Raw genomic sequence first — 15,841 nt, forward strand, 5'->3', positions numbered from 1 at the left:
TTCTTTCAATAATAAAGATAATAATAATGATAATAATAATAATGATAATAATAATAATAATATAATGATAATAGTAATGAATGTTAATGTTAATGATAATAATAATGATAGTAATAATGATTAAAGTTAAATTTTGTCGGCTTCGTTTAACCGTCGCTGGTTTACTGTCCAATGGAGTCCTATTATGTCTTCAAGTCGTGGGCCATATCTGTTCTGTTTGAGCCCAGTTGAAGAACCTTGTTTTCCACCAGGTAAGCATTTGTCGTTGGCCAGACAGGTACCGAACCGGCCAGTGGGGGATAGGGAACTGGACCTTAAGCACCGGGGTCGTTAGAGTTTGTTTACCTTTGCCTTGTTGCGTTGCCATGACAGCAGGCTCCTGTACTCAAGGTGGTACAGAAGTGGGGGCGGACGTACGATAAGGTACATTCCAAGAGTATTTTGGAAAAAAAATTGGATTTTATATGCCACATTTCTAGAACAGAAATGTCAATTCAATTATTAGATTATACTTTACAAGAGAAATATATATATTGAGTCATTCGTAGAAGAAAAAGTTGATGAACTATGATTATGTACGACTTTTTTCCGTCACCTGGCTTAATGTCGACAAAAGGCAGTTCAGTGCACGCCTTGGCCGTAAGCGTGTTGGCCCGTATTGGGACGTGCACCGGCCCTTCGTGTAGGTGAATAAGTGATTGTTCACTAATACTGTGATAAATACATTAAGATTCAAGATATAAAACACGAAATAAACTGTCTTCGTCATATTTTGTGAGAGTGTTTGTGTTGTTCTGTAAAAGTTCTATAAAATAGTGCAAAGAAACTTGGGACCTTATCCTACAGGAGACGAGCAAATGTCGACAAGATATAATTTCAACTTTTTGTTAGAAAGGTAAGTCTTGGCGCGATAAGCCTCCTTACGTTTCGATGGTGATTTGTGATGTTTCGTAACATTTGACATTAGGTTAGCCGAAAGGAGTTCAAGGTGAATTGGTGATTAAGAATACCAAAATACCAAACACTGGAAGGTTATATTGCCTCCAAATAGATGTAATTTTTCCTTGACGATTATAGACTGCCAGATTTTGTCTTTCTCACTTTCGATGATAATTTTTGACATAAGTGTCCTTTTATGGTGGACTTAATTAATCTGTTGGTACTTTTATTACATATATTTTTTTAATTTTAGGGTTTATATTCTTAATCTGATATTTGTTTGCACATCTCTAATACATTACCAAACGCTATCTATAAATTAAATCAATACAGATGAAATATATTATATCTTGTGGGTCGAAAGTATCAGTCTCCTATTAATTGAGCTTGCGCGCGACACACACACACACACACACACACACACACACACACGACTCGGTTGCGCGGTTGGTAGGGTTCCCGACTGTCACTTCGGCGGTCCCGGTTCGAATCCTGCCCAGGGCTGAAATACTTTCAGTATCGCTGCTCTTCGAGTCGTTACTCCAACTCTCGTGGGCGGGGAGTTGCGTGTGTGTGTGCGTGTAAGGTCACAGCATTACCCATAGATCGGTCATACGAGCTGTGTGCTCTCATCCTGGAGGGAAATATCTGTCGATCACGAGTCCAGCACGTGTTTCAAAGACCAGGGTGAATACACACGCACACACACACACACACACACATACACCGACTGTCACTACGGCGGTCCGGGTTCGAATCCTGCCCAGGGCTGAAATAATTTCAGTATCGCTGCGCTTCGAGTCGTTACTCCAGCTCTCGTGGACGGGGAGTTGTGTGTGTGTGTGCGTGTAAGGTCACAGCATTACCCATAGATCGGTCATACGAACTCTGAGCTCTCTTCCGGGAGGGAAATAGCTGTCGATCACGAGTCCAACACGTGATCCAAAGACCATGGTGAATACACACACATCTCTTCCTTCATACTTCAATGTTCTCTTGGCGGCAGGTATTTTTTATGTGACCGGCGAATCTGTTCAATAGCTTGCTTTTGTTGTTATTATTATTATTATTATTATTTTATACGGACCTCAGTCACTGTTTTTTTTTTTTTCATTGTCAGTACTTTTGCCTCATCCGTGTTAGTATCTATCTCCAAAACTGTTCATACTGGTAGATGCAGACATTTTTGTCCTCTCGTTCCTTTCTCCCGTCTTTTCACGAAAACTATGTTTTGTTAACATGTTGCTGTATTTATGTGAATTGGATTTCACGGAAACGTATCTTTACACGAGTGAGTTCATGATCGTTCCGCCATTTATTTATTTATTTTTATCTATTTTTCCTCAATTCACTGTGTTGTTATTGTCCCTGTGGTTAGAGTTCCCGGCAGCCAATACGGCTTGTCCAGGTTCGACTCCCGCCCAGGGCTGAAGTAATTTCAGTATCGCTTCGCTGTGGGGTGTTACTCCAACTCTCGTGGGCGGGGAGTTGGGTGTGTGTGTGTGCGTGTAAGGTCACAGCATTACCTATAGCTCGGTCTTACGAGCTCTGAGCTCTCATCCGGGAGGTTAATAACTGTCGATCACAAGTCCAACATGTGATCCAAGACCATGGTGAATCACACACACACACACACACACACACACACACACACACACACACACACACACACACACACACACACGCGCGCACACACACACACACACACACACACACACACACACACACACACACACACACACACACACACACAGTTGGGGGCGTGTGTACGTGTAAGGTCACAGTATTACCCATAAATCGGTCATACGAGCTCTGAGCTCTCATACTGGAGGTTAATAACGGTCGATCACAAGTCCAACACGTGATCCAAGACCATGGTGAATCACGCACACACACACACACACACACACACACACGGTGGTCAGGGACGCCCAAGACACTCCTTGATTCTCAGAATTGGATTAGAATTATCTGCAAGTCAACATTGGTGTAAGTTTTGCATTAGTATTTGGTCCTACGAGAAGGACGTTGTAGAGGATCACCTCCCAACCTTGTCTTTAAATCCTGTCATTACCCTTGCCTCCATCCGTCAACAGACACCTGACAACCGGGGACTGATCCCACACGAATACTAAATACGAATCAGTGTTTCTTTCTAGATATGTCTATAGGGCACGGGGATCGTTGCCAATCGCCGTGGGGTTGCGAGTTTCCAGTTAGTGGAAAATTGTGGTGACAGTACTATAAATAGGACACTGGGAGGGTTGGCCATAGGGTGGGGAGTCATAGTTGATTGTTATATACTTTATTTTATTATTTATACGCTAAATAATACTTCTGATGCAGTGTTGGTCTTCACATGGTTCCTTGTGCCAAATGTGGCAGTCGATTATTAGACGTGACCACATTTGGAACTAAGTTGGCGCCTTTTATTTGGATCGTTTTCTTAAATTGTACAAACTGTGACACAATTAGTTTAAGATATCTCCTCCTGAACTGCTAATCCTGACACGTTCAGTCCCAAGGCTGCAAGTTAATTGAATCAAATTCGTGGAGTGCAAATCAGAATCGCATATGTGAAGTGTTTCTGGGTTTGGAGGTGTTCTGAAGAGTAGGCGTTTTTTTTTTTTGTGTCACCCCCGCGTCATGTTCGTATAATCTGACGTTAGCCAGAATGAAATATAAGAACCTGAACGACGGCTTTGAGAAGTTACTACCCCGTGTGGCTTGTGTCAAGGGTAGTGAGTAGACACTGGAAAAGATTATGCTTACTTGGTAAAAGTGTGGACGTGATTGCGTGTATTTACTTAGTTGGAGCCTGTCTCTGCGTTCCTAAGGCTCTATTCGCGCGCGTGTGTAGGTGGTTCTTATGTTGGGATGCGTCCACGTGCGTTCTCTGCAAATTGAAGATTCCTTAGGTCATTGACAAAGGCAGCGCCGGGCTGGACAGACCCGCAGATACTTGCATGCTGGCGCAGGGCAGCTTGTGCGGGTAGGACAAGCAGTAGTAGTTATTTCATTAGTGTTATTGAAGTGTAGCGTTAGTGACTATACTCGACTTAGTGAGGGTTATAGGATCAAGACCGGCTTAGTGGGTCACTAACCCTCCCCCCCCTTTAGTTAAGGCTTTTCCATAACTTGTTTTGAACTCCAAAATGCTCACGGGTGAAGATGGTTAACCGCGTCACTATGCACAGGGAAGAGTCTGCAGAAAGGACGTATTTTTTTAATAATAGGTTTACTACATACCAAAATAGGCGAATTCTCACCACAACCACCACCACAACCGAGAGAAAAGGAGCGGATGTTGGGTACCTCAACCACCATGTGGAATGGAGAAGAAAGCAGTCTCCGGCTAGGAAGGAAGCTGTTGACTTGTGTGTGTGGATGAGGTGGAGCGGTGGAGGTGGATCAGGGAAGGTGGAGCAAAGAAGCGAACGGTTAAGAGATTTGAATGTGGATGGGCGGACCGGGCTCCTGCAAGGGAGTGGAGCGATGGGAGTGTGGATAGGTGGATCAAGGTTGGGTGGATCAGTGGATACGTGGGATGAGGGGTTTGATGGTGTGTATGTCTGTGTATGCGCGTGTGTGTGTTATTCACCATGGTCTTGGATCACGTGTTGGACTCGTGAACAGAGCTCGTATGACCGATCTATGGGTGATACTGTGAACTTACACGCACACACACACACAAACTCCCCGCACTCGAGTTGGAGTAACAACCCGCAACGCAGCGATACTGAAATTATTTCGGTCCTGGGCGCGACACACACACGTGCGTGTGTGTGTGTGTGTGTGTGTGTGTGTGTGTGTGTGTGTGTGTGTGTGTGTGTGTGTGTGTGTGTGTGTGTGTGTGTGTGTGTGTGACCCCCCCCCCCTTCATCACTACCAAAGGTACCACATTCCTAAATAAAATAGTCTAGTACGAACTAAAAGAAAACAAGGACGGAAAGTTTTAAGAAAACTAAGCATGCGTTATAACGCTGCAAGGAACTTGTCAGGAGGGTGAAAGAGGAAGAGGAGGAGGACATTAGCCCACCGACTGCCACAGGTTTCCTTGTCAGAATAAAATCACCTGACGGTAGTCAGAATGAAGCATGTAAGTTGACTGATAGTTAAAAAAAAAGGTAGAAGGGGAATGGAGTCTGTGCCTTGGGATCGAACTGAGCGGGTTGCGGAGGACTTGATGACCTCCCTCTGTCACGATTCTGAGAGAGAGAGAGAGAGCGCCTCCCCCCCCCCACTAGTGAGATCTGTCTTGTGTAGAAATACAGTTGACACTAACCAGAACAAAATATATGAGGCGTAGCACTGATGGAGAGCATTGCCTGTTGTACCAGAACTTGCAGCTAGTGTGTGTGTGTGTGTGTGTGTTTAAGGTGCAGTGGACATTGTATGAGGAGGATAGAAAAGCGAAAGGCTGATGCATGATGGCATAAACATTAGTTTTATTTATTCATTTATAATTATGCTTGTTTGTTTATTTGGTGATTGCACTCAGACTGTTTTTTTAGATTGGGGAGGATTAGCAGGTGGAGGAGGAGGAAGAGGGAGGTGAGTAGGAGGATAGGGTCCTTGGGTAGCCACGCTGGAGTGTCTGCAGTGGAGGTGGAAGACGGAGTAGAGGAGAGAGTGATGATGCCTGAGCCAGGGAAGAGGTTAGGAGGAGGGAAATCTAAGCAAGGAGGCAATAATGAAAGAGGTAGGTAAGTCAGTAGGTAGTGGGTAGGAGGGATAGGTAGGTAGTGGATAGGAGGGAAAAGAGTCGGCTAGAAGGGTAACAATTGAAGAGGTAAAAATAACCTAGTTGGTTGGTAGATGGAGTTAAAGTTAAACGAAGTGTGGAGACGGGATAGTCAGGGACGTGGGTAGGCTAGGTAGGTATAGACTACAGTATACTTTAGTGACTAAATCATTGGAATCAAAGGATTACAAAGGCGGAGCATGCCGACAGGAGACATTTTGGTCCATATCTAGGTCGGATGCGAAAAAAAATCGTAATAGTAATAAATAGATAAATAAATGAATAAATAGAAAATATGATAATGTAAATGATAAATAAAACAAATAAATGCATAGGTATAGTAAAATAATAAACAAACTGGTAAATAGTAAATGATAATAAATTTACATAACTAATAATAAATGAGAATCAGGCAAATAATGATAAACAGACAAATGATAACAAAAATAGACAATAACGGAGGATGTAAAATTGGTCAGATTTTTTTTTGCAGAGATTAAGTTCCACTCATTTGAATGTTGTGTGATTCTGGTCCGTAAGGGTGCCGTTGAAGTCACTCCACCCCGATGTATTGATTACGTGGAAATTATTTAATCAATATTTCATTTGGAGATGAGAGATGGGAAGTGAGAATTAGAGAGAGAAAAAAACAAAACAAAGCGGAGTGTTAATTAAAAAAGTATATGTATTAGCGAGATCTTGCGCTTTTTGTGTTTTCAAACAAAATCAAACCGGCCAAAGTAAGTCCTACAAAGGCTGTTAACGTAGAAAGGAGGTGGGGCTTAATGAGTGACGTCATGTCGTTCAAAAGCACAGAACACCCGAGACCTTCGTGACGTCATGTCGACTCTGAGGATGTTTTCAAAGCATGTTAACAGATTTTGCGCACTTTTGACTTTGTACCAAAGTTCTATACTAGTGCAGATCCGGGTGGAGTGTACTGATAAAAATGTAGACGTGATTAGTATGTGGATAGCTCAGTTTCTTATCAGTCGGGAGTTGAGTACGACTTTAGCCAAAGGGAAGCAAAGACACGCTTGCCGAGGTCTTTCGGAGGTACAATGTAAAAGAATAACTGCCCCTCTAGATGTTATCTGTTTTTGTATCCTATTATGTTCAGTGGAACGTATGCTCTCGTTGACCACTGTATACATGCCATGCACGCACACACGCACACAAACCCGCTCACCCACGTGTCCATACACGCACATCGTATTATCAGTGAATTACTATCTATAAAGATAGTAAGGTATAATTTTTTTGTATACTGTAGATTTGATGTTTTAATTATCGTAAGCAATGAGTAGTATAAAACAATATTATGCAGTATCATATATTTACCTAATCACAGGTGAAAATTTTCATTGGGCATAATCAATTGGTGAATTCAGCTGTACTAGTACAGATCTACATAAATCAAAATAATATGTTGTAACATTTATTAATTTGTTTATTTGTATTTTTTGTCTTAAATGCGAGTGTCTTGTTGGGGGAGAGTGTTGGGAAGAAGGTAACTAGACGATAAGATGCTCTTGTAATGGAGAAAGCGACGAAACTGCTGCGATTCTGAACAAGATTGAGATTAATCTCAATTTGAGTGGATCAATCTGTGGGGAGCTAAGTGGTGGGTGGATTGTTGGGGGTTGCACAGGGAAAGGGTTAGTGGATGGCTGATGCTAGTGTGAACGATTTAGTGTGTGGATTAAAGATCCTTTGACTACGTGGGTGCAGTCGGATAAGGGTTTAGTGATGGGTTTAGTGACGAGTGTGTGTGTGTGTGTGTGTGAGAGAGAGAGAGAGAGATTAATTATCAATGGTTGTAGTCGATTGAAAATATAATGGCGTTAGTGTTTTTGTTATTAGTGTTTGGCTCAGCGATACTTTGGCATTCGGTAGCACGATCCAAGCTGTTACAAGTAGTGGCATCAGTGTAGACCACTAAGTGATTCACAGCATCACTCGGCGACTGTGTACTTGATTTAAGTGATTGGCTTGAGTGTGGCTGCATGCACAAGCATAAAGGCTTGGAGTGCCTTCAAACCCAGCAAGCAAGAAAGACATGAGATGATGCTTGTGCTTGAGGAAGTTCAATCAGAAGTGAATGATTTCATGCATAAGTGAAAGATGCCATGAGGGTGGAGAGTTTCTTGAACAAAGGATTTTTTTTATCAAAGATGAACAATTCCCTGGTAAAGATTGATTTCAAATGAGCGAGGCGTTTCATGGGATTTCGTGAGATTTTGGGGGAAATGCATGATTGCGTGCATGACTGAATAAGGTACTCCGCGGAGATAAATAAGCAAACCTGGTGGCAGTTGGGCTGAAAGGAAAACTAGCCATCAGTACGTATAGAAGTGGTAACTGATAAAACTGGTAAAACTAACCCTCTTCAGGCGGTCATGTACGCCTGAAGAGAAGAGCATGACGCCGGTTGGAATTGAAAAGAGTGTGTCAACCTGAAGAGAAGGAGTCAAGTTGGAATATAGATACATGTTAGTGATTCAGTGATGGTTGTTAGGTTCAGTGGTCGTGTAAGTTAATGTGTATTTGTGCTGTTGACTAGGGAAATAGGCTGACGATAAGATAGATGCTTTGTTAAATGGCTATGGTAGTGACTGTGTGTGCGTGTGTGTTTATTTATTTAGTCTTGGTCGTGTTGTATTGGATTGAGTCAACTTCATTGTCCATTTTTTCGTATTTATAGGCAATTCACTCAAAGAATCTCAGTCGATCCTGCGTTTTCGGTTGGCAGCCCTGCTCATTCTTCGCTACAATGCAACTCACGAGCTTTTTCATATCTAAATATTTCAATTTCCGATCTGAGTGTCACTCTTCCGACCATATACGTTGGTACAACCTTATTCAAAGACTCAAGAAGATAAGGAATATGAGATGATGAAAGCCGGAAACTAATCGAGATCGAAAAATCATGAGCGGTATGTACTCAAGTCATGTTCAGTTTTGACGCATGAGATTGATTGGGGTGGAGGTAGGAAGCAGGACGCTGTGCTTCCCGCCACCCGTCCAGTATCAAAAGATAATCATATAAACCTTTCACTTTCCCTTTTATGTGTCACTTTATGGAATATGTGAAAGCACAGTCATATTCATGACTATTTTATATCACAGAAGACATGTTAAATTTTACAACCAACCTCATAATTACTTTCTTTCTTTGCACTATCGAGATGGGAAGTTTTGAAATAGGTGAACAAGGACTGCTTCATTCCTTGATGTACATGGAATTCGTGTAACTCGTATAGTCACTGAGCTAAGTGAAGAAATATAAATATATTTTGAGAAAGCTTGGTGTTTCAACCAGCTCAGCGGGGGAAGGGTGAGCAGGGCTGCCAACCGAAAACGCAGGATCGACTGAGATTCTTTTAGTGAATTGCCAATAGGTTCAGACCATGTTTTTACCTTTCCAACGGCTCTTGTTTGTGCTTGTGCACTAATGACTGTTTGTTTCCAGTGTTTAAACACGTGTTTGTGCATTTGATTTACACACAATTCTATGCCTTAACCTGTGTCCAAATGTTTTTGTTTGTGGTTCTCGATTTTTTCTACTATTTCCTCTGATAGTTTGTTACCTTATTATTTCATTCCGGTGGGAAGTTTAACTGTTTGGTAACTTTTTTATTCTTGTTTTGATGTTGTAGAGATGACAGGTTGCAGAGGTGGCTGAGAGAGGTTGTGGAGGTGGCTGAGAGAGGTTGTGGAGGTGGCTGAGAGAGGTTGCGGAGCAGAGAAACACCCGAAAATGAAAAATCAGTTTTCGTGTTGTGTGGTTTGGCCTTCGGCGCTTGGGAAGGCAGGCAGGCAGACTTGGGGGTGGGAAGGGGGAGGGGGAGGGGGGGACAACGTCTACTGTAACTGAAATGAGCGGGGATGAGTCGGGGTAGCGGGTGGGAATGATTTTTTATTTATTTATTTTTATGGGTTGGTGCTGATTTTAATTTTGGCGGACTTTATTTTCGCTGTATACTGCGTCACGGATTTTTTGTTGTCGTGGATCTTCAACGGCGTGGAATATTTGCTTCAGCGGGATAGAGAGTGGGAGAGAGGATTGTAGTGCATTTGTTGAGGAAGATGAAATATTACGACCAAGTTGAGGAAGGAAGAAGGGAAGGTTGAGGGGAGTAAAGGTTGAGGGGAGTAAAGGTTGCGGCAAATGGCTTGAGGATATGTATATGTGTGTATGTATATAAATGTATGTGTATATATATACACATATATAAATGTATGTGTATATATATATATATATATATATATATATATGTGTGTGTGTGTGTGTGTGTGTGTGTTACAGTGATTCACAAGGCACACGTGAAAAAAATATGCAGAAAATAAAATGAAAGGTGACCAAATGTTTTCGTCTATTTAAGACATTTTTGAAAATGTCTTAAATAGACGAAAACGTTAGGTCACTTTTCAGTTTATTATCTAAGTGGTTTTATCACAAATTTTGTGAATCACGTGTTTTTGTGTTTTATTCGCATGTATTTATATTTGTGTATATTATATATATATGTATATGTATGTATATATATATATGTATATGTATGTATGTATATATGTATATGTATGTATGTATATATGTATATGTATATATGTATGTATATATATATATATATATCTTTTATGATCTTTTGAGAGGGAGGTACTCCAGCTTCTGCTACTCTAGACACTTGCACCTGCAACCTGGTTCATCAGCACCTTCACTTGGTAGTGCCGTCAGCACCTGCACCTGCTTTCAGAACCGGTAACTCTATCTTCCTCATCGGCACCTGCTGCTCCTACAACAACAACAACAACTACTACTACTACTACTACTACTAATGATGATGATACTGATACAACTGAGGGCCTTCTTGGGTATTCCTTGTTCTTGGCTGAATCCGGAAACGGTGGAGGTTGACCTTCGACTGATTAAAATGGTACTATAGGAGGGCGACCCCCGCTTGAGTGTATTCATCACCCTCAAACTCACCCTCAACCTCACCCTCAACCTCCATCCCGCCCTCCACATCACCCTCCACCACCTTTCCCTCCACTTCATCCTTCCACCACCACCTTACTCCACCTTCCTCCACCACCCGCCATCACTATCTCCCCCTCTCATCTCCTCCTTCCCCACCCTCCTCCCATCAGCCCACATCGTTGAAGACTCCCGTCAGTCTGACATGGGTCCTTCGTGGTCTTCGTTCAGTCTGAACAAAATATGTAAAGTACGTCACTGCCCCTGCCCCCCCACAGATGAATAAAATATATTGACGGCAGTCAGGAGAAGAGGAAAAATACCATCCGGTACGGAAGGGGGTTCAATGGTACACACATGAAACTGCATAATGTAGGCCTTATGGTCTCTTGCAGTCACCCTTTTGCATTAGAGGGAAGGTTATGCCAGTCGGTCTGGAAAAGTTTAAGCCTTTTTTTTTTCTTTTTTTTTATATTTTAATAGGGGTTTGAGTTACAATTATGTATCTGTATAGTTCAGTTACCACAGTTTAGAATGTAATCAGATAAGGTTATCCGGCGGTGGCGTGTCTTTAGGGTATTGACAACGTAAGTTTTATGTGGTCAGTAAATTTAGGGACTTAGATGATGGCATGCCTATAGACCAAAGCCACTTACTCAAAAAAGAATTCTGGACACTTTTAACTTGTATTTTTTTTTTTTTTTTATAACTATTCCTCTGTTCTACTTCTTCCCTTCGATAATAATTTCAATTGGACAAATTTAGATTTAATAAGGAAAAAGGCAAGAACTGGTTCACCAATAGAATTGTCAGTGAATGGAATAGACTTAGTGACCATGTAGTGAACGCTGAAACTATCGGTTGTTTTAAGAAAAGGTTAGACAACTTTATGGATGGGGTTGACAGGTGGTAATGGACATGGAACTGCCAAGTGTAGGCCTTACGGTCTCTTGCAGTCTCCTTCATTCTTATGTTCTCCTTGTCCTCCACAGTGACTCCACTTGTTTGGGTGCGATGTTGTTCCCAATGTGTCGCTGCAGAAATGTGTGGATTGGTTATGCTGATATAGTGACGTAGGCTCACTATACTAGAGTATGTTATTGGAAACTGCAATTACTAAGAGATTGTAGTGGTATAGTTCTCGAATGAATATGGAGATATGATATTTCAGAGATGAAGAGATAAAGAGAGGTAGTATGTCACTAGTTTTGTAAATATATATTAGGAGATTAAGATAAATTTAGAGTGAATGTGTACATGTACGCATGTATATATACTTACATGGACATAAGAGAAACAAGTAGATTATAAGAAAAATTTAAATGTAATTCAGCAAATTTGGAGAACAAAATACTAATTGTTCAGCAATGTTATTTTGAAGAAAATCTGCCATGTTCAGATGAATGGACTGTTATATTGACGCCAGTGTGTACTGTGAGGGGTCCACAGGCGTACGCGCAGTTTGAACATGCGTGCACACACACACACACACACACACACACACACTCACTCACTCACTCACTCACTCACTCACACACACACACACACACACACACACACACACACACACACACACACACACACACACACACATTATGAAAGGGATGGAAATCCTTGACAGGGATGATCTACTTAAATGGGACAGAAGAAATACAAGGGGACACAAGAAGAAACTCAAGAAGGACAGTTGCAGAAGAGATCTGAAAAAGAACAGCTTTCCACACAGAGTGACAGATGCATGGAATACATTGAAAGAGAAAACAGTGAGTGCTAAAACTATACATGACTTTAAGAAATAACTGAATGCGGAAAGATACAACTGCGGGTCTCTACGAGCATAGCTCTTCTGCAAAATACAACGTGCAGGATAAATAGTCACTACACGAAAAGGAAGATTTGAGAAAAATTGAGAGCACAATATGCGGCATCTAGAATGACTCGTAGCTTAGATAAGGCGTATAAGGAGAGATTAGATAAACTGTTGTTACCTACACTGGAAGAGAGAAAAAGAGGCGATAAGATAGTTATCTTTAGAGCGGCAAAAGGAGTGGAAAACGGAAAGGGTCCGTTAATGTGGGATTTAGGAACACAAAGAGGACACAGAAAAATAATTTAAGGGGTTTCATTCATTTGTATTCTTATATATTTTATACAGGTGCGTTGTGCATCAAGCACGTAAAGGGCACAGTTTAGCTGAACAAAATATATTAAAAAATGGTAAACGAAGAAGACGAAACGGGACCCGATGAGCATAACTCGAGCCTCGTATAGTACATATAATGAGGTAAATAACAAACGGAGCGAGAGAGGGCGTTGTTGGATTTGTGTGGCAATGGCTTCGTTATCAGCGTGCGATAAGGCGGGCTTGGCTCCCAGGACCTTCTATTGACAAGTAACGGACATAGGGTCGGCATATTCCATTTTTTCATGTGCATATGTGTGTATATTTTTTCAAAATGAGCTGTAATCTACAGATGATTATTTAACAAACTGTACAGAAATTTGACCTTTGAATTTAGAATGCCGAACGGAGTAATGGATGAAGATTTCGGAATAGTTGTCCTTCATAAATGTTTGGTTGTTTTAATGTAACATTTAGGATGGCGATCATATTTAGCCATGCTAGATGTACGATGACATTATAGTTGTTGTGGACAGTGATTTCCCTAAGAGTAGAACAGAACGTCAGAATTCCATTACAAGAATGGCTAAACTATTGAATTGGTAAATATGCGTATTAACCAGTCATAATAAAACTGAACAATGGTACATGTAACTGCAGGTTTAGGAAATTGATTAATTTATTCACGTGTTTATCTTCTTCATTGGTTTATTAATCTATTTATTGTAAAAGCTAAAATTGCAAAACCATGAACTTACATGCTAAGCAGCTAGACTAATGTCCAAACAAGGTTCAAACGCGGTGGTGGAAACAAGACAGTTTCTGACTGTAGCATTTGTTGGCAAGCGTATTGCTATGTATAATAAACGTAGGCCAAAGTGAAGTAGGATGTAGTTAATAGTAATGATAAAGATCTCTTTAGGCAGTCAAATGATTTCGCCTCTGCTGAATAAAGTATTTTTGTGGTAACCAGAAAGAGTAAGCGAGACGACACCACTGCAGAACAGGCTAATGTTGCATGTGGTGGTCAGAAGAGGTGACCATTCGCTGAGCAGTCCCGCCAAGTAACCGATGTTGCTGACTGATGTACGATAACTCTGATTCCATATATATCAAATGTTTTTACTTTATCTTTTTATGTATAGGTTTTGTGGAATAAAAAAATAGGTATGGGTGGATATGGTGGCATGATAATATGGCTGAAATCATAGGTTTGATGTATATAGGAATGTGATTGCAAAAAAAAGAAAATTCAAAATTGGCGTTCGACATTAGTAACGGTAATTGAGAGCAGATATTGAGTGAGTTGGTAGTGGGCAGACAAATAATTAAGTCAGCTGAATAAAATCGCATTACAGTAACCGTAAGATATATGATCAGTGTTGTTCACGCATTAGGCTGCTCAGGGTTGGCTGCAAGACATATATGATTTCCACGAGTCTAATACATTCGCTTGGCGGCCGCCAGAAGTGTGTATGTATAAGAATACCCACGTCTACGGATTGGTGCAGACTGTGCGTGGTGACATTGTTGTGTATTTCAAGGCCATAATCGATGAACGAGTCGGTTGCTGTGCCTTCGATGTGCATTCGAAGCTGTGAGTTTCAAAGCTCACTGGCTGCACCGTATTGTCTTCATGTATTGTATTCATCTTTGTTGTTATTGTTTTAGTTTCATTATATATGATTTATATATATATATATATATACACATATATATAATATATATATGTATACATATATGTGTGTATATATATAATATATATATATATATATATATATATATCTATATATATATATATATATATATATATACTTTTTATTTCTTATGTATTACTTCCACGTCAGCATTTGCAGTGTCGTCTTGGTCTATTTTGATCTTATAATGCAACATTTTAGTTTCCAATTTATCTACTTTCTAATTACCTTGTTTTTCTTGTGCTTATATCAAGTCAGCACAGTAAAAGAGAATTCTGAGAAGGCAGGTTTTCATGCTTCTAGCATATAGGTTGACAAGCAGTGAAGCTGGTAACGAAGCGTTCACGGGAGCTGCTATCCTCTTCAGCGTGTTTTACAAGGTGAGAGTCATTTGTCATCCCTAGGGCCCAGTGTATGGTGTGCGAGTTACTGGCGCGAGAAAGTCTCGTTTAGGCTAATCATCTTAGGGTCAGGTCTGAGGCGGTGCGAGATACTGCCGCGAGTTCTTCTCGTGTGATCTAAGCAACTAATCCCTTGGGATCAATCAGGGAGGACGTGTTATTGGTGCGAATCACTCTCGCTTCCGTTGTTCCCGAGTATATAAGGATGGTCAGGTAATTGGTTGGTTTGGTTTCTTTGGTGTGAGCTGTAGCCAATGATCTCAGGTGTTGGCCTCATCAGCTACGCGCGCCTTTCCAGCGTCCTGTGGCCAGCAGCTGACTCGCTAGTGGAAAACTAGCGCGCGCGCACACACACACACACACACACACACACACACACACACACACACACACACACACACACACACACACACACATGCGCGTGTGCACACAAATACACATGTGCGCATAGACAAATTTTCGACAGTTCTAGCATTTTTCTTTCTTTGTACCTTGTCAGGCGTGTTTCTTCGTCATACCTTATTGGTAATAGCTTCACTAAGACATGTTTTCCTACTTTTTCTTTGTCCTGTCAATTCTTGTCTTGCCTCTCGTTGCTCTTAATGGTGTTGTTTTATCTAGCGTGTCCATCTTCCAGTGCTGAGGAAGTATCAGTGAGAAGTTGTTAACAGTTAAGAATAAGTTAGTTTCCTTATATATATACAGTATATGTATATATATATAATATATATATATATTATATATATACATATGAAGTTGGAAAAAGAAGTCATGGGTCTAGTTGCGAGTTTCTAAGTTTATTCCTGACCGGTTTCGCTCTAAGCTTTTTCATCAACTTGTCACAATGTACCAGCATAAATTATATGTATGTATATATATATATATATATATATATATATATATATATATATATATATATATATATATATATACATACATACATTTAGATAAAATATGTTG

At 40.7% G+C, this 15,841-nt stretch overlaps 1 protein-coding gene across 7 annotated transcripts in view; it reads left to right on the forward strand.

Annotated features, from left to right (window-relative positions):
- The first annotated feature begins 603 nt into the window (after positions 1–603).
- Positions 604–15,841, forward strand: part of LOC143027818 (uncharacterized) — a 385,267-nt gene continuing 370,029 nt past the window's right edge. For 3 of the 7 annotated variants that reach the window (XM_076189414.1, XM_076189415.1, XM_076189420.1), the window contains exon 1: positions 619–895. The gene's annotated coding sequence lies outside the window, so the exon portion shown is untranslated. Of the gene's footprint in view, positions 896–15,841 lie in introns of all 7 variants that reach the window. The other 4 variants (XM_076189416.1, XM_076189417.1, XM_076189419.1 and 1 more) reach the window with 4 other exon arrangements.

The sequence above is a fragment of the Oratosquilla oratoria genome, chromosome 8 (assembly GCF_046742065.1).
Source record: "Oratosquilla oratoria isolate Oo_2021 chromosome 8, ASM4674206v1, whole genome shotgun sequence".
NCBI classification, from domain to species: Eukaryota; Metazoa; Arthropoda; class Malacostraca; order Stomatopoda; family Squillidae; genus Oratosquilla; species Oratosquilla oratoria.